Here is a 27809-nt window from a genome sequence, read left to right as displayed (position 1 = left end):
AAGTTGTCATTCTGTTTGTTGTAGCACTGGCATTAACCTTGTGTTGGCATAAATCCATGGTGTCCTGACTCATGCATATAGAAATGATATTCTTCTGACAGCTCTACAAAGTACTTGTCATCAAGCGTTGCGGTTGGACAAGCCCCATGTCAGATCTAATTGTTGACCTTTAAATGAATTAAGAGTGATTATCTGTTACAGACATTGTGTAGGTAGTAGTACTGGTGTGATGTCTGTGAAAGCAGCAAGAAATAATATTGTTTTTTATGTCTGAAGAGTGTTTCTATAGTATGCTGTGTGCTGTTCAATATTAAATAACCAAGCTAGCATATTAAAGTGTGAAAGAATCATTGGTACTGTCCCATCCCACTGTGGTGTGAAACAGTAATGTTGTTTAGCCTGATACAGCATTGTACCAAACATCAAATAAACTTAATATTACAGAAAACATTCCTATATTGAGGTGGAAATAACAACCCACATGCGGCCATCATATTATTGTAAATGTTATGTTCACCTTCACAACCACATTCATTGTCCAATGCATTCTCCTTCCATTTTGACTATGCAGATCTTATGCAGATATGTGTGTCTCCATGGTAACAAACTAAAAACAAACCATGTCATATAATCCTACTTCCATTCATCTGTACGATACTTCTTGATAATATACATCTCCTAGGTTAGCAAGAAGTGGGAGACATTTTGAACACATTGAGGGATCTGACAACACAGGGTTCATTTGCAGTCTGTAGCTATGGAGATACATGGGTCTGTGTAGAAACTGTATAGTCAAAATGATAGAATTTTATTCAAGACTAGATGCCAACATTTTTTATTTTAGGTGCATTATTTTTTCAAGTGGACATAGCCTTCAAAGGGCTTGTCCTATAAGAAAGCATATCCTATGAATCATTTTTATACAGAAAGTCATAAATAATAATAAGGCTAACAATGTTCTATACTAATGTACATCTAGAATGTTTTATACTAATGAGTTTCTAGAATCACAAAAATATCTTTTGATTATTTTTCCCTACCATATACCCCCTTGGTGCTGCTTCTAATCTCTGCTGTTTAATCAGCCTCCTTCCCCCTCTGGCAACTGACATTATAGCCTCTTCCTATTCCCCCCCCCCCCCCCCCATGCACAATGATTCTTCTCAGCTTTACTACCATGCTATATTGCAGATGGTCTGGTCTTTCTATGACAAATAGGGTGGGAAACTAAAGTATTTCTATAGGCTGCTCTGCAGTTAACAGAGGATCCCTATGCACAGTCCTGGCTGTGAAGAGAGTGACTGAGCTAATGTGGCCACCAGCGCTCAGCTCAATTACTTTAACATAATAGAAACATATGAAGCAATACAACCTTACTACTGAAGTCGCCACAAAAACCACACCCTTACTACTTCCTTGAAGAACCTTCATACAATAAAAAAAAACTATTCCAGAAAATGGTTACAAACATTTGCAAACATAAAAGTATTGGATTATAAAACAAGTAGAAAAAAAAAATTAAATGGAAATCCAAAAAGCGGTGTATATAAATTTTTCATTTATATACACTGAATGTAAAACACAAACTAACTTAACCTGGGCAAAATGCCTGACTTGATTCTGTGTGGCTTGAATGGAGAATGGTAATTATTAATAGCAATGTAAATAGTTACTAAGGGTTTCCCTAGTGCTTTATGTACATAATGTAAAGCATGGAGCATGCCTATACACAGCATATGAATTTTTTTTTATTACTGGTGTGTAAGACTGCACATACAATATTTTGGTATGTTATGTGTAAGTCACATGGCATTTACACAGCATTAACTTAAGCTCTACATTTGCTTTTTTCCCCTCCTTTTCTATCATAAACACACATCGTGGCACCATCTCAAGATGATGACTCATTTCAAAATGAAAGAACCTGTAACTCAAAAGAAGGCACATGCAATTTATATCATAGAGACAAATCAGAGAATTAATGGTAATGGTACTTTACTGTAGAAGTACAACCTAAACAGATCCCTTATTATGCTTTTTTTTTTTTTTTAAATCAAATATGTTTTTATTAGTTTTCACAGAACAAACAAAATAACAAAAGGCAAGAGATAATGGCATTACAACAAGCCCTTATTATGCTTTTCTATTATGCAAAACTATAACTTCCAGCTTGATACAATTGTCTAAAGTGTATGAAAGTCTCCCAACTCGCGTATGACAGATGATGTTAGAGGGCAGAAGGATCAGACATGTTGGATTTCAACTGCCCGATCCTTTTGTTCATGACTGCCAGAGAAGTCTGTCAGTGGGTGAGTATGGGGACATCCAAATGTGCATGGCCTTCTTAACAGCTGAAAGAACCCCAAAGGCTGCCCTTCCGTTCCACTAAGATGACAGGCTATGGGGGTGCAGAGACAACAGTTTCTCCCTGTATGTATCTAAATGTCCCTTGGTCCCATATGAAGATACCAGAAATATAAATGGCACATGATAGATGGTGGTCCCTGTTACAGATTCTATACAGACCCCTGGAGCCTCAAATTAGCTTCTGATCATATAGTCTAGTGGTGGACCACATTAGTCCTAGCTCAGGGTACAATTTATTGCAAAAAGTGGAAACCACTGGAGAAGAGCAACCCAACAAGCTTTGATTACATTTTTTTGAGAATGAAAACATGTGTCTTAATAACAGTGCTTTTTGATTCCATTCAGGTATATGAGCTGATGTGATAAAGTAAACCACTCCTTGCCACACAATGCAAATATCCATGCAATATAAGCTGCTACAACTCTGTAGGTAAAAGAATGACAATCCTAATGGTGATGTAAATTCCAATTAAAACCTGAGTGCTGACAGTAAGATGTGACAAATACAACATAAAACAAGACGATGCTCACTAACCACTTCAAAGTTTAATTACAAAAATATTACATTACTTCCACTGGATACAGTTACACATGGCTGCTCATGAGATTTCACACATTACGACCAAGAAGCAACATCCACATGAGGGAATCTTGTTTGGATGCTGTGTGTTGTTTTTGCTTTGAATAGGATGTGACAACAGTTCTTAAATGGCCATGTCATTATGTGTAAGAGGAACCTCTTACACATAATACCATATACAAGGTCACACCAAATGCAAACTTCCCAAAGGCCATGCTCAGTGTGACTAACCTTCAGGCCTCCTTAGCAATGTGCTTACTGTCATTGTTAAATGATAAAGGAATTCCTCAATTGATGGGATCATATGTAGTAAAAAAAAAGAACAATAAATGGTTGAAAGGTTTATTTTGCCACACAATCATTTTATTACGCTTATGAGACTAACATATCCTCATTGTGCATAAATAGAATTTAGAAGACTATGGGGGAGATTTATCAAAACCAGTCCAGAGGAAAAGTTGCTGAGATGCCCATAGCAACCAATCCGATCACTTCTTTCATTTTTTAAAAGGCTTCTGAAAAATGAAAGAAGTGATCTGATTGGTTACTATGGGCAACTCAGCAACTTTTCCTCTAGACAGGTTTTGATAAAATGTAATTTTTATTTTCATGGACCACTGTTCCAAAAATCTGTCAGACACCTGTGGGGTGTAAATGCTCACTGTACACCTTAATACATTACATGAGGGGTATAGTTTCCAAGAGGCCCCCCCCACATGTGACCCCATTTTGGAAACTTTGGAAACACTTTGGTGTCCATTGTTCTGGCACTATGGGGGCTTTGTAAACCCACGTGGCCTTCAATTACGGACACATTTTCTCTCCAAAAGCCCAATAGCCCTCCTTCTCTTCTGAGCATTGTAGTTCGCTCACAGAGCACTGTACATCCACATATGGGGCATGTTCTTACTTATAAGTAATGGGGTTACAAATTTTGGGAGGCTTTTCTCCTATTTTCAATTGTGAAAATGAAAAAAATTAGGGTAACACCAGCATTTTAGTAAAAAATTTTTTTTTTTCAATTTCCCATCCAACTTTAATGAAAATTTGTCAAACACCTGTGGGGTGTTAAGAGTCACTATACCCCTTGTTATGTTCCGTGAGGGATGTAGTTTCCAAAATGGGGTCACATGTGGGTATTTTTTTTTTTTTTGTGTTTATATCAGAACCGCTGTAAAATCAGCCACCCCTGTGCAAATCACCAATTTAGGCCTCAGAAGTACCTGGTTGTGCTGTTGTGCGTCCGCAGAACATTTTACGCCCACATATGGGGTAGTTCCGTACTCAGGAGAAATTGTGTTACAAATTTTGGGGGGCTTTTTTTGTTATTATCTCTTGGGAAAATAAAAAGTATGGGGCAACACCAGCATGTTAGTGTAAAATGTTTTATTTTTTTACACTAACAGGCTGGTGTAGACCCCAACTTTTCCTTTTTCATAAGGGGTAAAAGGAGAAAAAGCCCCCCCAAAATTTGAAACGCAATTGCTCCCGAGTACGGAAATACCCCATATGTGGCCCTAAACTGTTTACTTGAAATACGACAGGGCTCTGAAGTGAGAGAGCACCATGCGCATTTGAGGACTAAATTAGGGATTGCATAGGGGTGGACATAGGGGTATTCTACGCCAGTGATTCCAAACCGGGTTCCATTAGCTGTTGCTAAACTCTCAGCATGCCTGGACAGTCAGTGGCTGTCCGGAAATTCTGGGAGTTGTTGTTTTGCAACAGCTGGAGGCTCTGTTTCGGAAACACTGCCGTGCGATACATTTTTCATTTTTATCGGGGGGGGGGGGGGGACAGTGTAAGGGGGTGTATATGTAGTGTTTTACCCTTTATTATGTGTTAGTGTAGTGTAGTGTTTTTAGGGTACATTCGCACTGGCAGGGGTTTACGGTGAGTTTCCCGCTAGGAGTTTGTGCCGTGGCAGAAAATTTGCCACAGCTCAAACTTGAAGCAAGAAACTTATTGTAAACCCTGTGTACCCTGTACATTCACATGGGCGGCAAACCTCCAGCTGTTGCAAAACTACAACTCCCAGCATGCACTGACAGACACTGACTGTGCATACTGGGAGTTGTACTTTTGCAACAGCTGGAGGCACACTGTTTGGAAAACCTTCAGTTAGGTTCTGTTACCTTACTCAGTATGTTCCAACCAGTGTGCCTCCAGCTGCTGCAAAACTACAACTCCCAGCATGTACTGATCGCCAAAGGGCACGCTGGGAAATAAAGTTATACAACAGCTGGAGGTACGCAACTACAACTCCCAGCATGGTGAGACAGCCTTTTGCTGTTCATGCATGCTGGGAGTTGTAGTTTTGCAAGATTGAGGGCCACGGTTTACAAACCACTGCATAGTGATCTCCAAACTGTGGCCCTCCAGATGTTGCAAAACTACAAATCTCAGCATGCCCAGATAGCAAACTGCTGTGTGGGTATGCTGGGAGTTGTACTTTTGCAACGTCTGGAGGGCCACAGTTTCAAAACCACTACACAGTGATCTCCAAACTGTACCCCTCTAAATATTGCAAAACTATAAATCCCAGCATGCCCAAACGGCTGTCTGGGCATGCTGGGAGTTGTAATTTTACAACATCTGGAGGGCTACAGTTTAAAGACCACTGTACAGTGGTTTCCACACTGTAGCCCTCCAGATGTTGCTAGGCAACTACTCACCGGCTTCCGTAGTCTGTACCAGGGAGCCGCACCAGGGAGCCGCACGTCATTGCTGCCCGCCACCGATCGCAGGTAAGGGACCTTCACCGCTGCCTCCGGTCACGCTCCAGTTCCCCCGTTCTGCTCGGATTACCATCGGTGGGCAGAATGGGGGAACCGAACTTTAACCCCTCCGCCCCCGATCAGCTATTGGTCAGTCACTTCTGACCAACCAATAGCAGGGATACGAGGGGGTGGCACCTCTGCCACCTCACTCCTATCCCTTCAGGGGGACTGGGGGTGTCTTGGACACCTCTGATCCCCCTTATTTTCCGGGTCAATGGAGACCCCCTATGACCCGGAAAATCGCCAGTCTCGCCGGAATGATTTCAGCAGGCATCCCAGTCCGGTCCCCGACCAGCTAGTGGCGGGGACTGGAATTCCCATGGGCGTACCCGTACGCCCTATGTCCTTAAGGGCTCAGGATGCAGGGCGTTTGCATACGCCCTGCATCCTGAAAAGGATAAACTTAATCTCTTCAAAATCTTCAATTGAGATTTCAAAAATCTCTTTAATCTCCTCAATTGTGATACCATATGGTCTCTCGACCCTGCTGCACATTTAGACTCTGTCATTGTGCTGCTCTGCAGCAGTGATTCTAATAGTGACACCTGTAATCTGCATGTCATACTGCTTAACAGTATTATTTGACTACCCCAGCACACTCATTGCGTGTTGCAGCAAGGCAGTGTTCTACACCCCTATTTAGGCTCTCTGTAGCCCAGAAATATTCATTTTTAATATTAAATAATGTTTTCGGAAAATTTGGCGTGTGGGCCGAATATAATTTTTCCTAAATTCGCTCATCTCTAGCTGCTATGGGTAACTCAGCAACTTTTCCTCTGGACAGGTTTTGATTTATCTCTCCCTAGAGAGTTCACTGGAGAAGCATACCTAGAAGTCATCGGCTCCATAGGTAAATTAGTTGTAGCATAGGGGACACCAAATTAAAGGGGTACTCCGGTGAAAACCTTTTTTCTTTTAAATCAACTGGTGCCAGAAAGTTAAACAGATTTGTAAATTACTTCTATTAAAAAATCTTAATCCTTCCTGTACTTATTAGCTGCTGAATACTACAGAGGAAATTCTTTTCTTTTTGGAATTCTCTTTGATGACATCACAAGCACAGTGCTCTTTGCTGACGTCATTATAATAATAATAATAATAATGCTTTATTTATTGTTGTCCTTAGTGGGATTTGAACCCAAGGCCCCAGAGCTGCAAGGCAGCAGTGCTAACCACTGAGCCACCATGCTGCCCTTAGGATACACCTGCTATGCACGGTTTCTAAAATGGACAGAGATGTCAGCAGAGAGCACTGTGCTCGTGATGTCATCAGTGTTCCAAAAAGAAAGGAATTTCCTCTGTAGCATTCAGCAGCTTATAAGTACTGGAAGGATTAAGATGTTTTAATAGAAGTAATTTACAAATATGTTTAACTTTCTGGCACCAGTTGATTTAAAAGAAAAAAGGTTTCCACCGGAGTACCCCTTTAAGTTATAAATAGTACCACAATATACTGTATATCAAAAAACCCACATAAATGTGATAAATAGCAGAAAGCCACCAACTTGTTATCACCTACAAAAAGTACATATTTCCCTTACCCTCTTTGCCTCAAAGCAGCCCCATGGTTCCCCAGTATAAGTGGGTAAATATCATCTTGCTCAGGTATACGATTTAATAAAAATCCTAAATCACAAAAAAACAGGCAATTCAAAGGAGAAGTATCGTGCAGTAAAACTTATCCCCTCTGGAACCACCCACGATCTCCTGTATGGGACTCCGGCTCCCCCTGTGGTGGAGAGTGTCAACCCCCACATGAAGCGGTGGCCGTCACGCCCTCTCCATGTATCTTCGGCTCTCCCATAAAGATACATGGAGGGGGCGTGTCGGTCATTGCTTCATGCGGGAGTCAACACACCCCATTCCCGGGGAGAGCCTAGCCTATAGCAACCAGATTGCCTCTTTTATTTTTAACAAGGCCTCTAAAAAAATGGAAGTAGTGATCTGATTGGTTGCTATGGGCAACTTTTTCTCTAGACAGGTTTTGATAAATCTCCCCCATTGAGTGTAAATGGAGGACAGAGAGGTAAAAGCAGGTCTGACAATATAAGGATTTAGGCTTTAATACAGTAAAGAGCAAAAGGTTCAACAGATGGCAACTCTATTTGGAGCCAGCCACTTGACAACACTAGGGTATATTTACTATGAGTTGATTTATAAAAAAAGAAAAAAGTTTTTGCTATGATATGCAGTGAAAAGTGGTATCCATATGTTCTACACTGATGGAGGTTACTCAGCCCATCAATAGGTAAGTGCCTAACTATCTGCCCTATAACGTTGAACAGAGCCCCTAGGCCAACACTACTTATTTAGGGCCGTAGCCCTATATAGAATCCCTTGCATGCCTTGAGTTTCTTTACAAATTTCAGAAATTTGCTCAAAGGTCAATGCTTTTTCCACAGGCCCAGTGGTGTGGCACACTGAGTCATTACATACTCTGTGTACTGATGTATGGTGCCTCAGGGAGGCTACACTGTGTTCTCCTCCTAAACACTGTTAGAAAGAATTCCTGCACCATATAAAAAAACAATTTCTCACAGATTAACATGAAAGGACAGCATGAACATGAGCATAGTAGGCAGTGGGAACCATATTTAGAAGCCATGAGATGCTGACATATCCGGACAAAGGTCTCAATGATTTAAATGGCCCAAATGTAGTCAGGTAATTAGTGCATTCTCCAAACAAACGTGTTTTACTTGGAATCAATAGTGTGGTCTGCTGCACTTTTTGGTCTGGGTCAAAACATGTATACGCTTGTAAATGCATATATACATAGTAAACAGCTAAATATGTTCAGATCAACTAAATCAAAGGATGCCATGCCTGTCTCTGTACAGATATGTTGGTATCCCATTTTGACATTTTACCAACAAATCCATGCCACTGAGTGCACAAACGTGATGTATGTATGTATGGATCCCGTTTACAGAGATCTATATGAGGCCTTAAGACCCCTATAAACAATAGTGGTGTAAGTGGAAGATAGGTGTTGGCCAGACAAACATTTAGCTGACAGCTATTGAAATTGTATGGGCACCTTGGAGTAAACGTTAATGTTTCAGACACATTCATATGCACTATTTAATAAGAAATAATACATTTTGATATAAACAAACCCATGCAAAGATGTTTTATTCCCAATAGAAGGACAAAAATTTTATATAAAATCTGGTACAAAAGTAAACCCTCGTACACAGCACAATTGTTTTTTTATTTTTTGCTGCTGATTCTATGGACAGAGAGCTCTGTTTTATATTGCAAGCACCTATAGCACATCCTACACCCGTTCTTTGCTAGAGGGCTGGGAAGAGGAGGTATCTACTTTAAAACTGTGCCAAGTTTATTTTCACAGATGGGTATGTAAAGTGGGAATGTCCTTGTAAGGCACATCTAAGAAAGGAGCATATTTTGCTTATGCATCTTCTCATACTTGCTGCACCATTAAGAGGGCTGCATGTCGATGACTTCCATGCACACAATGATCTGCAGAACATAAAACTTCAGACTAAAATTCTAAATAATATTTGGTTTCTTCAAAACCTTATCACAAAAAAAAAAAAAAAGCTAAGGCGAGGACACTGCAGATTTTCCACACTATGTTGTGCAACTGGAACAGTACAGAATGATGTATTGAATGACTTACTCAAGCCTAGACTTGTCCAACAAAGTAGAACGTTTCCTTCCCGTCTCCTTTTGTTGCATGAATAGTTACGTGCCATTTCTTTCACATTATGCACAGAACACATTTCATTCCTCGCCGGCTATTTTGCAGCCCTTTAAAGCGGATGTCCCCTGATCTTGATAACGTGTGCTTTCAAATCATAAATCTGTACAACAACTATACTTGCATATTTTTCTTCTGATTCAGCTCCACTGTTGGCATTATTCAAATGATATACTCTGTATGGCCCAGATTTATCAAACTGTGTGAGAGAAAAAATGTTGTGATTTTCCAACAGCAACCAATCACAGCTCAGCTAACAAGCTGAGGTAAAGTGAAAGCTGAGCTGTGATTGGCTGCTGTGGGAAAATCACTCTATTTTTTCTCTTAAACAGTTTGATAAATCTGGGCCTATGTGTTTAAGGACACCCTTAACCCCTTAGGGACCTATTTTCACCTTAAGGACTCAGCAAATTTTCGTTTTAGCATTTTCACTTTTTCCTTCTTCCTTTTAAAAATTCATAACCCTTTCAATTTTGCACCTACAGACCCATATTAGGGCTCGTTTTTTTGCATCACCAATTGTACTTTGCAATTACATCACTTATTTTACAATATAACCTGCGTTGAAACCAAAAAAAAAAATATTTGTGGGGTGAAATTACAAAAAAAAATACGCCATTTTGTAAATTTTGGGGGCTCCCATTTCTACGCAGTGCAATATTTGGTAAAAATGACATATCATCTTTATTCTGTAAGTCCATACAGGTACAAGGATACCCAATTTATGTAGGTTTTACTTTATTTTAATACTTTAAACAATTATAAACTACATGCACCTAAATTAGTATGTTTAAAATTGGCATCTTATGATCATTATAACTTTTTTATTTTTCCTTGTACGGGGTGGTATGAGGGCTCATTGTTTGCGCCGTCATATGTAGTTTTTATAGATACCATTTTTGTTATGATGGGACTTTTTGATCGATTTTTGTTAATATTTTTATTGTATATAAAGTGACCAAAATGCACAATTTTGGACTTTGGCATTTTTTTTTTTACGTGACCGCCATTGACCGTGTGGTTTAGCTAACCTAATATCTTAATAGTTCGGACATTTACGCACACGGTGGTACCACATATGATGATTTTTATTCTTTATTACATTATTTTATTTAAAAAATGGGAAAAGGTGGTGGGTGTTTTAAACTTTTAATAGGGAAGGGGTTAATGAACTTTTATGAAAAAAAAAATGTTTACACTTTTTTTTTCCAGCCCCCATAGTGGGCTAAAACATGCAATCTTCTGATTGCATACACTGATCAGTGTAACCGGCGCTCTGCTGCGCAGGCATGGAGCAGTAGGTCGCCGATCGGACAATGGAGAGGCAGGTGAGGACCCTCCCGTCGTCCGTTAAGCTGATCAGGACATTGCGATTTTGTTGCGATAGTCCCGATCAGCTCCGCTGAGTTGCCGGGATTCTTTTACTTTCGTTTTAGATGCCGTGATCAACTTTGATCGTGGCGTCTACAGGGTTAATGCCGGGCATTGGCCCGATCGGCCGTGGGTCCTTGCTGCCCGTAGCAACCGGGACCCACCGGGTTTAACCCATTCTCTGCTGGAGAGAACGGTTTAAACACAATAAACTGGACCAGGGCGTACAGGTACGCCCCTAGTCCTTAAGGATCGGGGATGCAGGGCATATGCATACGCCATGCGTCCCCCAAGAGGTTAATGCTGACATACACTTGGTTTTTACCTAAATGTATCTAAAATATATAAAAAAAAGCTTCTTTACAAACCAATTTCATTAGAAATCCTATAGCTTTTATGCAGACCTATGCTGACCCTGTAATCATTCTTTCATAACGAGACAGAGAGAGTAACAAATGACTACTGGATCAGACTACACCGCGTTTGCTTGCTATCTGTACCCTATAAGACAATAGATCTGTACAGCAACTGCAGACACAAAATGATAGGTATTTGCAAATTCATTATATTAGATGCATTGGGACAATAAAGAATATTTGCAAATGTGTGCATAACTTGGTGGGGATGGCTGGCAAGGCATGCTTTTCAAAGAAGCAGTTCTAGGAAATGTTGCTACCTGTAACATCTCCTGGCCTGTTGTTACATTAGCTTTTCTTTGGCTGGCTATCTTTATCCTGCATTAAAGGGGTACTCCATTGCTAGACATCTTATTTCCTATCCAAAGGATAGGGGATAAGATGTCTGATCTTGGGGGTCCAGCCGCTAGGATCCCCACAATCTATATCGAGACACCCCACGTTCAAAACATTATGTTCAGAACGCTAAGTTCGGGAGGCCGTGGTCATGACGTCATGCCCCCTCCCCCTCTTTGGATAGAGGATAAGATGTCTAGCAATGGAGTACCCCTTTAATGCACTCAGTTCAAACAGGTTATACAGATTTATCGAACACCAAGATGATTGACGGAGCTACTCTGTTTTCATACATATCACACCACTTAGTGAACATACAGGAGCAGGCACTCCCGTCTATTGTCGGAAACCCTGCTCCTGTACATCAATATATGGCAATGCATACACTGAATGCATTACTGCTCAATTTACATTCTTAGGACCAGGTCCTGTAAATACACAGCAGTGAACAGCCATACATATACGGCATGCACCACTGCTCACTTTATATTCACCAGGCAAGGAACTTTCAGCGATTGAGACGTCTATGAGAATAAGTGAGAAGGGTGAATTGTCAAGAATGAGTCGGGTTATGGACCAGAATGGGGAAGCACCTGCTAGATCGGGTAACATTAGAGGTATGTAGCCCTAAGAAGTCATGTGATTCCTTCTGTATTTCTTTTTTAAGTTGGTGCACAGCCTGCCTTTTGTAATTTTGTTCCCCTAAAAATGTTGAGCCCAGGGCAGCCACTCCAGTGGTCCCACCTATACTATACCACTGAATAGTTACAGGTAGCTCTTAAACCTACAAAAAAGTTGTGTAGTTCAGGATTCAAATAGTTAATTAGGAAATTTTGCTTACATAGGTAATGAGAGGTCAATATTCAGGTAGAGCAGACAAGAGCTACTAAGGACATTTTTCACTTTTGATGACAAGCATTCTCTTTCAAACAGGAACTGTGTAATGTTTCTTTTCCACTATGTTAATGCTGTGGAAAAATAAAACACTTGCTGGGTGGGTTCCTTGACATATTACAACTTACTTCTGGGAGTCCTATTAGCAAAACATTCTGTGGACAACATTTGTAAAAAACAAAACGGACAAGATCTATAAGAAGGTTCAATTGCTATCTACAGGATTTATGATAGCGGACAAGTTTGGTCTTCTTGGTAACATGGATTAAGTAATGCCTACAAACAAAATTTCTAGTCTCTGAAAAATATCAATTATTAGTCCCTATTGATTATGTGCCCCCCAAAGAAGTAATAATAATAATTTTATTTATATAGCGCCTACAGATTCCGCGGCGCTAAATAAAGAAGTACATGTTACCTTTACCAGTTATTACATGTGCATTGCTGCCTTGGGAAACGTAAAGTTAATTATGATTGTAGAAAAAATAATTATTTGTTCAAGTCTAATGAAGCTCATCTCTAGTACAGAATCTACTGAAACAACAGACAAGAGAAGTCACTTTTTAACTAGTCTCTCCATAAAGGCCACTGGAGTGCTACAAAGATAATAAAGCTGCCTTTTCAACTCACACAGATCCATGGAGAAAATATTTAGTGATTTACTAACAAGAACTGACCCAGACAGCAAAAACTTTTTTTTTAATTGCATGGATACTTCTTTGGCTGTAGGTTTTATATGAATTTGGTATATCATTTACCTATAGCTTCTGGTATGTTAGTTTGTGGAGGGATGCAGCTTAATTTGGTAGGTGGAAGTCTATATTGGTTACTTTAAAGGGGTATTCCAGGAAAAAACTTTTTTTTTTATATATCAACTGGCTCCAGAAAGTTAAACAGCTTTGGAAATTACTTCTATTAAAAAACCTTAATCCTTTCAGTACTTATGAGCTTCTGAATTTAAGGTTATTCTTTTCTGTCTAAGGCTAAGTTTCCACTTGTTTTTTTTTTTGGCAGTTTTTGGAATACTGCCACTGCAGTTTTTGAGCCAAAGTCAGAAGTGGATCCATAAGGGAGAAGAAGTATAAGTCCTTCCTTTATATGTCCTATTCCTTTTGAATAGACGTCTGGCTTTGGCTCAAAAACTGCAGTGGCAATATTCAAAAAACTGCCAGAAAAAAAAACAAGTGGAAACTTAGCCTTAATGCTCTCTGATGACACGCGTCTCGGGAAATGCCCAGTTTAAAAGAGGTTTGCTATGGGGATTTGCTTCTAAACTGGGCGTTTCCCGACACAGGTGTCATCAGAGAACACTTAACTTCAGAAAAGAACAACCTTAACTTCAGAAGCTCAAAAGTACTGAACGGATTAAGATTTTTTAATAGAAGTAATTCACAAATCTGTTTAACTTTCTGGAGCCAGTTGATATATATATATATATATAAAAAAAAAGTTTTTTCCTGGATAACCCCTTTAATATGTGTATGTCCTTTCACCATGAAAAAAACCTTGTTAGGGAAGAAATCTTAAGGGAATTATCCCATAATTCATTTTCATACCATTAATCTACATTGTTTCTAGTATAGAAGGATATGAATAATTTTTTTAGTTCCATTTATTTCATGTGATATCTGCTCTCCCAAGGTAGGCTTTGGACAAAAAAATTGTCTCCTCCCACAGCTGAAAATATAGTTCTTAATTCCCTGGCAGAAGCCATCATGCTACTGCAAAGACTCTGCTCCTTCCTTGACAAGCAAATTGAAATATTTTTCTATTGGATGCTCTACAGTAAACAGAGGTACACTATGTAGCGACTTCACTATGGAAGAAGGGATACCTCTTATATAGACTCAGAAATTCCCAAATAAGATATTGGAAAACAGGTTTCATACACATGACAACCCCTTTAAGATCTTTATTGTAAAATTACCCTCTGTGGGCACCATCGGGCATGTGGAAATGAGCACCAAGCTTCCTTTTGTGACAATGTCATTGTAATAGTATGGGAATGGCCTTAGTATCATAATACAACGTAACGGAAAGGGATAAAATTGAAGGTGAGAAATGCAAACACTTGGACCTCCATGTCTGAGGATGTTCTAAAGCTAAAAAAGCATCAGGGGGAGGAGCACATTTAACTTTTGGGATTGGACCCCCTCTATCCTGCCTATGCCTTCTGATAAAAAGTTTATATGACTCAAAGTTGCTTTAAATTAAGACTGAAAAGGGGCATATTCTGCAGATGTGGATATATCAGCAACGCCACCTAGTCCAAGCATGACCTAGTACATATGAGTGATTATTAATGAAGTGTCTGAAGGTCTGTGAAGGTCTGTGAAGGTCTGCTGGCTTCCTTCTTCTACATAAGAGGCTTTTATTTGGCTTTCAATTTTAGATAAAGCAATGTAAAGGAAACCTGCTTCCTCACATTTTTCTGCGATACCTAAAATATAAATACACAATGCAAGAATTTCTTAAATACTTGACATTTTTTCACAATCAACAATGCTGATATAACAAAAAACAACAAACATATTGAATGCCATTTTATTATTGTACAGATGGTCATTTTTTTTTTACCACATCCTTGCTCCACAGGCATTGCATTTGCTGTGTCTTTTCCAGGGCTCTGTTAATTTACCACACTGACACAGTTATAAGGAGGTTGATCTTCAGGTTAAGGTTCTTGTAGTTTCTGCCTTCACCCTAGGAGGTAAAACAAACACAGACACACTTATTCATGTGTCACTGTGACATCTGGTCAATTTTGACTGGTTGAACATTTGTAATGATATGTATGAAAGGATACAACATTATAAAAATGACCTTCCCTAAAGCATAGCATGTCTTCTTCTGATGAAAGGTTTGGTGCATGGATGGTGTTGGATACACCATCCATGCCTAATCGATGTAAGTGATGTAACCTCTAGATTTTTTGGAAGGTCATATACTGTAGTTCCTATTAATTATAAGTGGTCAACAATGCGCCTTCTGGAAAAATCCTAGCAGAGCTGTCAGAAGCCAATGTAGCAGAGTGGGTGGTTCACTGTGTAAGGTACTGCAGCTTTCTCCTATTCAAGTGAATGGGACAATGCAGCAACAAAATGTGATGCTGTAAATACATTGATAACATTTAAGTAATAGTTAGGTAATTGGTTTCTCTGGTGCAATAAAAGTATAGCATGCCAAGCCTACATACCCCTCCTTTGCCTTCAGTTTAGTGGCAATTCTGCCTTGAGCTGAAAACCTTATTAATCTGAGACACACTGGTTGCTAGGGATAGCTTACCTAACAACTGCATTTGGGACTGTGCTTGATTTGCATTTTTATTTGCTGGAGTGTCAGATGTGCCACATGGGTTTAGCTCAAGGTTGCTCATCGGTTTTGAAGTTTAATGCATTGGCTTTATTGGAGGTCCCTTACCCTACTGTGCTATGTTGTTTTAGGCTCTGTTCGCTCTGCTACCATGGTGTTAATCACAATGGAAAGCATAACAGCACAAACGCAATGCTGAACGACAGACAACAACTGTCTGTCGGGGTCTGGGGTCTTTCGGGGTCTGGCGTGGTGTCTGTTAGACTGTGTGTGATGACCTCTTTTCCCTTTGCAGACCCAGCTCGAGCCCCTTTATAATAACCTTTAGGGCAATAACCACACCGACAACTAGTGACTTTTGATGGATGTGGGGGGTCGGCCAAAGCTTTATTTATTTATAATGATTTTAACAAATATGGTAAACCTTGAACTCGTTCAACCTCCCATAAGGTTGCCAATCGGGAAAGCATCCAGCCATCCCCCGGCAGCAGCCGACGGGCCTATCAGCCTCCCACCTCTCATTCTCCATTGATAAACTCTCCTGTACCATCAGCTGTGACTTAAAAAACAAAGCAAACAATTTTTTTGTCTTTTTTTTTAAGATACATACATTTCAATTATTATTTTTTTCTCAAAAAATGGGGCTTACAAAACACAAAATTAAAAAGGAAAAGCACAGAAAAATACACAAAAAAGGGGTGGGAGGGCGGGAAGCTGTCTCCACTGGCAGCTGCTACAGGTAATCTGAAAAAGGGCCTGGGAGGGAGGTTCTTGTCCTTATAAAACAGAGAGGGGCCGCCCTGCCCCTTGCAGCATGTGACCTCCTCTATCCCCTTACTACTGGTCACCCCTTAGAATACACAAGAAACGGGGGGCCCTCGCTGTAACCCTTTCCTTTCCTGCGCTGCCTGCTCCCAATACCCAGAGCCCGTGGCCCCTATCCCTAATTGGCCCAGTGCCACCCAGACTGTCCATGATAACCTCTTTACCCTTTCCAGACCCAGCTCGAACCCCTTTATAATAACCTTTGAGGCAATAACCACACCAACAACTAGTAACTTTTGATGGACGTGGGGGTCGGCCACAGCTTTATTTATTTATAACGATTTTAACAAATGTAGTAAACCATGAACTCGTTCAACCTCCCATAAGGTTGCCAATCAGGGGACGCACCCAACCAGCTGCCGGCAGCAGCCAAAGGGCCTATCAGCCTTCCACCTCCGATTCTCCATTGATTAACTATCCGTATCCTCAAAATGAGCTCCAACCCCCACTCAAGATATATAGGGCTTGTTCTATCCCGTCCTGTAGGCCCGACAAAAATATATCCAGGCCAATATCGTTAAGATGCACAGCATCCTGGCTCATGAGCCGCCTGTGTCTGACAACTACCCCGGATCTAGCACGAACAAAATGAGCCATACGAGAATTAACAGTCCTACGTGCCCGCTCAACAAAAGCTGCATCCCGGGAACCCTGCCATGTGACCCTAGGGATGATTTCAGACCACAGGATCAAAACTTCGGAGAAAAAGGAAATTATCCTCTCCAGGTCCACCCTCATGAGAACAATGAGCTCAGGAACATGCAGAGCAGACATCTGTGGCCTTACAACGCCAAGCAACTTCGGAACTCCTCATCGTACCTCCTACAAGCATTCCCGCCATGGGACTTAAAGGCGTTATACACGGAATCCATATAAATAAAGAGTTCCGAACAATGCTCGGGATGCTTCTCAACCATAATGCTGCCCAGAACGGCAAAGGCCTGCAGCCAATTACCCATCGATTTAGCGACCCGAGGCCTGCGGTCGGCAACCTTTTCATTAAATGGTTTGCGCTCCCTATCAATAGTGTGTTGCTCCACCGACACCAGGGACCAGATGTCGACATATTGCTTGCCCCAAATATTTAGTTTAATCTCATCACTAACATGGGACCCCAACGGACTGATCCCACACAAAATACGACTTTTTATGAATTCTTGCCCTAGGTGGAGACAGAGACTTTTTTTTTGCCGGGTGGGAGGCGACCACACCAAGCGAACCAGGCTCCAGCTTCGCCAATAAGGCCTTAAGGGCCGGCACTAAAACTTGTGGAGGGGGAAGGGCCACAGCGCACCCGCGTGCACGAGCCGAAGTACATCCCCCTCCCCTCGCAATATCCCCAGCAGCAGAGCGGCCTCACCGCTGAGAAGACTGGGGGGAGGGGGGGGTGTCTGAGACAAGCAGGGGGTCGGGTATTGCGGTGGGTGCCCCTCCCCATACCCACAGTCCATGGCCCCTATCCCTAATCAGCCCGGTGCCACCCATTTTGATGGGAAGAATTGTGCAGAATGCTGGGCTTTTTCTTCCTGTCAAATCTGACGAAACTATCAACCCGATGAACCCCATTAAAAGTAAATGGAAGCCTCTAGCGGTAGTGTAGATAGAGCCTTACTAGATAATAGCTAGCTCTCAGTTTCAGTCATATAGTGATTCCCTTTGTACTCAGAGGCCATCATGCCTCCTCTTATAGACATGAATGGAGGGGGCATGGTGGCTGTGATCGCCGGTCATTCGGCACATTGTGCATGGAGTTCGCTCCATGCACTGGATGACGGGTGCCACGGTAGAGATCGCCAGGGTCCCCAGCGATGAGACATGTTATCCCCTATCCTTTGGATAGGAGATAACATGTATAATGGTGGAGTACCCCTTTAACTTAGGATTTACTTTGAGGTTAGTGATAAAGGAAAGCTTCTGATATCAGGTGCTGGTAAAGCTAAAATGCCATGCTATGTAATTTGTATATACAGTAATAAATTCACTTGCATAGTGTGAATACAATAAGAATGTCTGGTGAGATAAGGTCAAAGTTGTACCTCATGCTGACATGCTCATTGTAATGCTGTGAGGAAGGACCCTGTGTAGTGGTACATCAAGTCCCTACAGGCACACTGTACTTTGCACTTGACTGCTGTCAGTGTTTCGTATTACTTTTGTAATATATAATGTTAAAACAGAGGCACACACAAAGTACAGTAAGCAGAATTAGGTGCAATATTAACATATTACATATTCATGCAGCGGTTTCTTAAAAATAATACAATGGTTGTGTTAACTGCTGCAGATAAATGTGGACCAGATTTTTTATCATTTTGTGATGCTGCAATTAGTCTTCTACTATATATAAGGTTAAGGTACATAAGATTAGGAACACATAATTCAGCGTTTAAAAGAATACTGTAGTGGAATATAACTTATCCCCTTTCCGAAGGAAAGGGGATAAGTTATAAATCGCAGGGGTCCGACCGCTGGGACCCCCTGCGATCTCCTGAACAGGGCCGTGGCAGTCTGCAGGAAGGGGTGCTCCATCCAAGCATGACACGCCTCCTCCATGTATCCCATAGAGATATATGGAAGGGGTGTGTCTGCTGCTGCTTCCTTCTGGGGATGGCACAGCGCTTCCTGTGGACTGCCAAAGCCACGTACAGGATATCGCGGGGAGTCCCAGCGGTCGGACCCCCCGCGATCTATAACTTATCTCCTATCCTTCGTGGATAAGTTATGTTCCACACCTAAAAAGTGTAAGCAGCACACTTCAGTCATCTGTTTCACATCATAGCTCTCTCGCTCCAAAAAGAAATTACAGACATTTTTCTTCCATGATGTAATGTAAATGCAAGCTGTGGACATACACACAAAACATAAACTAAAAGGGTACTTTTAGTACATGCAAGATCACAAAGTATGGACATAAGAGATAAGCCGGCAGAATGATATGGACATGCAAGCAAGTTATATCACTGAGATGTAAGCTACATAGTTTAACATGAATGCCACAAATCAGGCCTAACTATTAAAGGAGAACTCCAGACCATAAAAATTGTCCCCCATAGTACCGGCAGTAAAAGAATAAAGATCTACATACATTCCTCCGCTCCCCCGGGGCCTCCGGTAACCGGCTCAGGTCTCTGCCGCAATCCACTTCCTGGTCGGATGAATCAGCCAATCACCAGCCGCAGCGCAGTCCGACTTGGCCGGCAATAGGCTGAGCGGCAGTGTGAAAACGCTTCAGGACACAAAATTTTTCACTACACCGGCACCTGCGGCCAGGGCCGAAAACGTCACACTGCCGCTCAGCCTATCGCCAAAGAATACAATCTAAATATGTTATACAAATATTAAAGGGGTACTCCAGTGAAAACCTTTTATATTTTTTATTATTTTTTTTTTAAATCAACTGGTGTCAGAAAGTTAAACAGATTTGTAAATGACTTCTATTAAAAAATCTTAATCCTTCCTGTACTTTTTAGCTGCTGAATACTACAGGGGAAATTATTTTCCGTTTGAAACACAGAGCTGTCTGCTGATATCATGAGCACAGTGCTCTCTGCTGACACCTCTGTCCATTTTAGGAACTGCCAGCGTAAAAGGAAATCCCCATAGCAAACATATGCTGTTCTGGACAGTTCCTAAAATGGATGGACATATAAGTACATATACATATATATATATATATATATATATATATATATATATATATATATATATATATATATATAAAGAATAAAAAGAATAGACATATATGTACATGTATACACATATATATATATATATATATATATATATATATATATATATATATATACATACACACACACAGAGTTTAGGTTATAAGTGCAGAGAATGTGTAGAGGTAGCAATATATTTCCAAATATGTCAGAAGGATATCTGCAGTAATATACATACTGTATAGAAAAGATGCAAAATTGCATGTCTTATATGGAACGGTGTGCACAGGACACAATGGAGATATCAAAATAGAGTAAAATAAAATAAGCAAGCCATTTTATTGCTTTTTATTGCATTTTATTTTATTCTATTTTGATATCTCCATTATGTCCTGTGCACACCTTTCCATATAAGACATGTAATTTTGCATCTTTTCTATACAGTATGTATATTACTGCAGTTACCCTTCTGACATATTTGGAAATATATTGCTACCTCTACACATTCTCTGCACTTATAACCTGAACTCTGTATATATAAATTTATGTGTATACAAGTACATATATGTCTATTCTTTTAGCACTGTAAGTGGACCTGAAGAAGGCATGAGTGCATGCCGAAACGCGTTGTCCCCACTGTACCAATAAAAGTTTTATTGATCACAGTTGTGCAGCGCCTCCACCAACCGTTTTTTTCTGCCTTATCTGACCTCACTGGATTACAATCACATGACACTGGTTAATCACATGTCAACTGTTCTTAAAGCTATAAACACATTTTATGCATAATACATTAGATAACCTACACATGAATGAATACACAATTGAGCAGGTGCAGGGGGGGGGGGGGGGCAGGGGACACTGTAGGGAGGCTGCCTGACAGGGCAGCAAGGGTACAGGGGTGCAACAACTGTACTGGGCCACCACACAGTGCTAAACTGTGTTAGAAGCTGTGGGAAAAAAATAAAATAAGTGACTTTTCCAGGACTCATGCACATAGATATGTTATGGATCAAAAATGTATAGATAAGTAATATAGGCCTGCTATGTGGCCCATATGGATCTTGTGTGTAACACTATTTTATAGTAATATTGTATGTATTCATGAAAAAGGTGGTACTCCTGTTGTATTACAGAGATATTCTCTCCTAGAAACATTGCTTCCACACACTGGCTTAGAGTGCCTACAGGGTCCACATTATAGACTGGTAGAGATGTTGTGAGCCATCATGCAGGGTCTGCACTATTACCATTGCAGCGTGCATGACTGCTTAGGCAGCAACCTAAGAGGATGTATAAACATTATTCACAATCTTGTACAATATGTAACTATAAAACAGATGGGTAGTAAAAATATACGAATTTAGAAGAATGCGATTTGCATTTTTATATGTAACCAATTTATTCTCATCATTGTAAACGCTTTCATGCCAATCCTAAAAACATATATTGCAGAGACCTGCATCGCCGCAGAGAGATTACTTCGCACACGCTGCTTTTTACTTGCTGTGAAAACCATTAGAAAACCTGCAGGTTGGGAGCATTGTGAGATTTGTTGATGCTTTAGCTCAGCAGAAGTTCTCAGGTTGCCAAATAAAGTGTTGGAAAATATAACATAAGAATTTATAAGAGTAATTTCACATGGCTGATAATAATACAGATTAAATTTTATAAAACAAGTTATATATATTCTTTTTTTTTTATCTGAACAAACCAGGACTTTTTTCTTTGCTGGTTCCAGTGTACTCCTCATTGCTCATCACATCTAAAATCCTATTTCCTGCCCTATTCATGAAGATCAGCAACCTGGAGCTTGACTGATTACTGACACACTTTTCCCATGCCCTCATCACCTCTAAACCTCCCCCTGAAGTTCCCGACTCTCATTGTCTATCATCTGCTCTCCTGCTACAGACTGCTGTCAGATGCTCATTTACCCCTAATCTTACACTTGCTGCCTTTTAATATCCATTCTAATCCAGCAACTTGTCAACTGGTGCGTCAGCCCGTGTCCAGGCCAGCTGCTGTGTCACAGGCACCCAACGTATCTCCCAGCTTTGTTCTTAAAAAAAAAAGTTTCTCCTACCAACTACTACAAGATGTCTAGTAATTATTAATGTCTCCCTATGATCAGCCCATCTGTGGGATCGCAGACGATCACAGGAGATAACACGGATATCCATTAACCTCTGACAATATTAACTTCTCTTTCATTTTAGGTTAGTGTACTTTTAACAATGTACAGGTAAAGATCACAGGTTATTTGCTGTATAGGTTACCCAACAGAAGGTACGGGGTTAACACCATTACACACAGTGTCAGACATGGTAGCTTGGTAATTTTTTTCCCTCTATGGGAAAAAGAAGAAAGTGTGAACCGAGCTACAGCCCAGTCAGAGTTTGATGCTCTGTTGGACATATTCTGCCCTAGGAGTGATGCTTCTGGTGGAGATCCCCTCAAGAAGATAGGAGGCTACAGTTTTCTCTTTCAAATTCATACTTTATTAAATCGTGGGGTCTACAGAAATACCATGCACCTCTATTGGTGTCTTATTTTGGCACTGTATGACAAGGTGCCTAGTGTATGGGTATGAGCGGGGCATACGTGTCGGCTGAACAGGTCAATTTTGTCTGAACCGACCTACCAACTAATATGTTTGGTAGCCCTTGTAATCTTCCTCACCCTGCAGACCATCTAACCTATATGGCAACTTCCATAATCCCACAAAAGGGACATGTTGGATTTCACCTGTCTAATCCTATTGTTCTCAGGCAAAATAAAGTAAATAGTAAGTAAGAGTCTCTCGGCGACTTTCTCAACTTCCCTCATGAAGAACAACATGCAGGGGCGTTGCTATAGAGGTAGCAGTCGCACCAGGTCCTGGTGCCTAAGGGTCCCCCAAAACACATCTGTCACATAAGAGACCAGTATTTTTATTGGCATAAGGGGCCCTGTTGCAGATTTTGCATCGGGGCCCAGAAGCTACAAGCTATGCATCTGACAACATGTATGCTTGAATAAGCCAAGTGGGCATGTTGGGAGATTGGGAGCAGTATATGTCAGCCCCTTATGTATGGCCAGATTTAACCACCTTAAGGACCAAGGGCGTAGAGGTATGCCCTGGTACTTAAGGACCCAGGGCATGCCTATAGCCCTGTGGGAATTCCCCCCATGTCGGCGATCACCGCAAATCGCTGATCAATTCAGATCGGCAATTTGCGGCGATTCCGGGTCAATCGGGTCTCCAGTGACCCGGAAAAAATGGGTGATAGGTGCCGTCTGAGACAGCACCTATCATCCTTAAAAGGGTACTCCAGTGGAAAACTCTTTTTTTTTTTTTTTTTATCAACTGGTACCAGAAAGTTAAACAGATTTGTAAATTACTTATATTTAAAAATCGTAATCCTTCCAGTACTTATTTGCTGCTGAATACTACAGAGGAAATTCTTTTCTTTTTGGAACACAGTGCTTTCTGCTGACATCATGGCCACAGTGCTCTCTGCTGACATCTCTGTCCATTTTAGGAACTGTCCAGAGCAGCATATGTTTTCTATGGGGATTTTCTTCTACTCTGGACAGTTCTTAAAATGGACAGAGATGTCAGCAGAGAATACTGTGAGCATGATGTCAGCAGAGAGCTCTGTGTTCCAAAAAGAAAAGAATTTCCTCTGTAGTTTTCAGCAGCTAATAAGTACTGGAAGGATTAAGATTTTTTTTAATAGAAGTAATTTACAAATCTGTTTAACTTTCTGGCACCAGTTGATAAAAAAAAAATAAACAAAATGTTTTCCACCGGAGTACCCATTTAACCTGTTAAGGACCCAGGGTGTATGGGTACGTCCTGACACCCTGGTACTTAAGGACCCAGGACATACCTGCAAGCCCATTGGAATTTCACCCTGCGTGGCTGGGACCGGACCGGGATGACTGCTGATATTGCTGCTTTTTGTCACATTTTGTTCCATAGAAAATTAATAAAAAGCTATTTAAAAGTTTCATATACGCAAATGTAGTTTCCATAAGTACAGATCACGGCACAAAAATGAGCCCTTATACACATTGTCACAATATACATTGTCAGCCATGTATGTCATTACAAAGGACAACTGGTCGCGCAAAAAACAACCCCTCATATGGGTCTATCAATAAAAACATAAAAGAGTTAGGATTTTTAGAAGACGAGTAGGAAAAAAATGAAAACGCAAAAATAAAATTTACTGTGTCTTTAAGGCACAATGGGCTGCGTCCTTAACCCCTTAAGGACACAGGGTTTTTCAGCTTTTGCATTTTCGTTTTTTCCTCCTTACCTTTTAAAAATCATATCCCTTTCAATTTCCACCTAAAATCATTATTATGGCTTATTTTTTGCACCACTAATTCTACTTTGTAATGACATCAGTCATTTTACCCAAAAATCCACAGCGAAACGGAAAAAGAAATCATTGTGCGACAAAACCGAAGAAAAAACGTCATTTTGTAACTTTTGGGGGCTTCCGTTTCTACGCAGTGCATATTTCGGTAAAAATGACACCTTATCATTATTCTGTAGGTCCATACGGCTAAAATGATACCATATATATATATATATATATATATATATATATATGTATAGGTTTGATTTTGTCGGACTTCTGGAAAAAAATCATAACTAAATGCAGGAAAATGTATACGTTTAAAAATGTCATCTTCTGACCCCTATAACTTTTTTATTTTTCCATGTACAGGGCGGTATGGGGGCTCATTTTTTGCAACATGATCTGAAGTTTTTATCGGTACCATTTTGTTTTGATCGGACCTTTTGATGACTTTTTATTCATTTTTTAATGGTATAAAAAGTGACCAAAAATACGCTTTTGTGGTCTTTTGAATTTTTTTACATGTACGCCATTGACCGTGCAGTTTAATTAACAATATATTTTTATAGTTTGGACATTTACGCACGCAGCGATACCACATATGTTTGTTTTTATTTACACTGTTTTATTTCTTTTAATGGGAAAAGGGGGGTGATTCAAACTTTTATTAGGGAAGGGGTTAACCCCTTAAGGACGAAGCCCATTTGGGCCTTAAGGACGCAGACAATTTTATTTTTACGTTTTCGTTTTTTCCTCCTTGCCTTCAAAAAATCATAACTCTTTTATATTTTCATCCACAGACTAGTATGAGGGCTTGTTTTTTTGCGCGACCAGTTGTCCGTTGTAATGCCATCACTCATTTTACCATAAAATGTATGGCGCAACCAAAAAAATACTATTTGTGTAAGGAAATTAAAAAGAAAACCGCAATTTTGCTAATTTTGGAAGGTTTCGTTTTCACGCCGTACAATTTACGGTAAAAATGACGTGTGTTCTTTATTCTTTGGGTCAATACGATTAAAATGATACCCATGAAAATATACTTTTCTATTACTGTTGCACTTAAAAAAAATTGCAAACTGTTTAACCAAATTAGTACGTTTAAAATCCCAGTATTTTGAAGACCTATAACTTTTTCATTTTTCCGTATAAGCGGTGGTATGAGGGCTCATTTTTGCCCCATGATCTGTACTTTTTATTGATACCATATTTGCTTATATAAAACTTTTAATACTTTTTTTATTAATTTTTTGGGGAATAAAATGGTATAAAAAAGCAGCTATTTTGGACTTTTTTATTTTTAAGTTCACTCCGTTCAAGGTACGGTATCATTGACATTTTATTTTAAAAGTTGGGATATTTACGCACGCGGCAATACCAAATATGTATATAAAATATATATTTTTTTATTACACTTTTTGGTGGTGAAATAGGGAAAATGGGACAATTTACATTTTTATTGGGGAGGGGGTTTTTCACATTTACTTTTATTTTTACTTTTTTTACTTTTATTTTTACACTTTAATAGTCATCAGTGTTCCAAAAAGAAAGGAATTTCCTCTGTCGCATTCATCAGCTAATAAGTACAGGAAGGATTAAGATTAAGGATTAATAGAAGTAATTTACAAATATGTTTAACTTTCTTCCACCAGTTGATTTAAAAGAAAAAAGGTTTTCCCCGGAGTACCCCTTTAAGGGGATACATTTGTTGGGGTATAGTGGGAGTAAGGCTATGTTCACATTGTGGAATGTCTGCATGGAAAATTTCCAAGCAGACATTCCACAGAAAGCGGAGCATTGGCAGAACATGACAGCACTAGGATCGCTCAAAAATGCATTGCCGTCTCATAGATGGCAATGCAATTCCAAGTGGAATCCGCAAAAACATTGAACAGTTTCAATGTCTTTGCGGACGCCGGAGTCAGGATTCTCGTGGCAGATGTTGTAGAAATTCCACCATATGAAAAGAGCAGCAGAATCCCATTGAAATCAATGGGACTCTGCTGCTGCAGAATATCGGTGCAGAACTACGCACGGACATTCTGCCTTGTGAACACAGTCTTGTAGTGCAACTTCTAGAGTAGGTTTACTAACCTGTGGTTCTCCTGCTGTTGTAAAACTACAACTCCCACCATGTCCTGGATACCAGTAGCTGGGAGTTGCAGTTCTGCAACAGATAGGGAGCCACAGGTTGGGGAACAATGATGTGGAGACAAAAGAATGGTGAATAGGTAGTTATATAAAAGCCATACATGGACTCTGAGGGGAGCAATTTACTGACAGGAGCCTGTACTGACCGTGCACACGGCATGCTGTGCTGAGTATCGCTGTCACACAGTGTTATCCCCTGTACATTGTAGTGTATACAGTATATAAGCGCCTGTATACACTGTGCAATATGCGGCTGCTGCTGCCTGGGGACAGTGCACGTGGTGCTGAGGAGATTCCCGCCCGTGCTGTCGCGTCTCCGTGTGTCTTCCCGCCCAATCCAGGTGAGCGCCGGCGCTAAAGACGCAGCACAATACAGGGAGGAGGAGGGAATGGTGTGACCTGCGCCCTCACATAGACGCCTTTATTTACTGAGCACACAGCCGTCTGTGAGGGAATGTGAAGAGATACATTGGGAGAAGGAGCTTGCATTTTTTTTTTCTTTTACAAAAAAAAAGTGAATATTAAATTGCGGTCCAATGTATTTACATGTGCTTTAGGGAAGTCCATTCAGCTGTGTGTGTGTGTATATATATATATATATATATATATATATATATATATATATATGTATATATATATATATATATATATAGTACACAATGCAACATTGTTAGTCATATATATAGTAGTAGTGCTTCCTAGCCTGTGGTACTGCAGAACTACAACTCCCAGCATGATGGGAGTTGTAGTTTTGCACTAGCTAGAGAACTACAGATTGGGGAACAATGATATTGTAAGGTTCACACCACGTTTTTGCAATACATTTCCTGTTTACATTTTCAATTTGAAAACCGTACGGAACCGTATTGAAAACCGTATGCATTGAAAACCGTATGCCAAAAGATGCATTAGGTTGTGTCCGTTTTGCATCCTGTACATTTTTTTTTTGTCATCTTTTTCCCATACCCAAAACTGTAGCCTACCACGGTTTTTGGTCCGAGTGAAAAACCGTATTGAAACGTATACG

General features: G+C 40.3%; 1 long non-coding RNA gene across 3 annotated transcripts in view; it reads right to left on the bottom strand.

Annotated features, from left to right (window-relative positions):
• LOC130295593 (uncharacterized) overlaps positions 1-27154 on the bottom strand; it is a 37514-nt gene extending 10360 nt beyond the window's left edge. The window contains exons 1-3 of one of the 3 annotated variants that reach the window (XR_008848925.1): positions 26929-27154; positions 15049-15174; positions 14375-14911 (exon numbers count right to left, since the gene is read on the bottom strand). This is a non-coding gene — a long non-coding RNA (uncharacterized LOC130295593). Of the gene's footprint in view, positions 1-14374; positions 14912-14999; positions 15175-26928 lie in introns of those variants that run through there. The other 2 variants (XR_008848926.1, XR_008848924.1) reach the window with 2 other exon arrangements.
• Positions 27155-27809: the final 655 nt, after the last annotated feature.

Source organism: Hyla sarda, chromosome 11, assembly GCF_029499605.1.
Source record: "Hyla sarda isolate aHylSar1 chromosome 11, aHylSar1.hap1, whole genome shotgun sequence".
NCBI classification, from domain to species: Eukaryota; Metazoa; Chordata; class Amphibia; order Anura; family Hylidae; genus Hyla; species Hyla sarda.
This window is presented reverse-complemented; position numbering and strand designations above follow the sequence as displayed.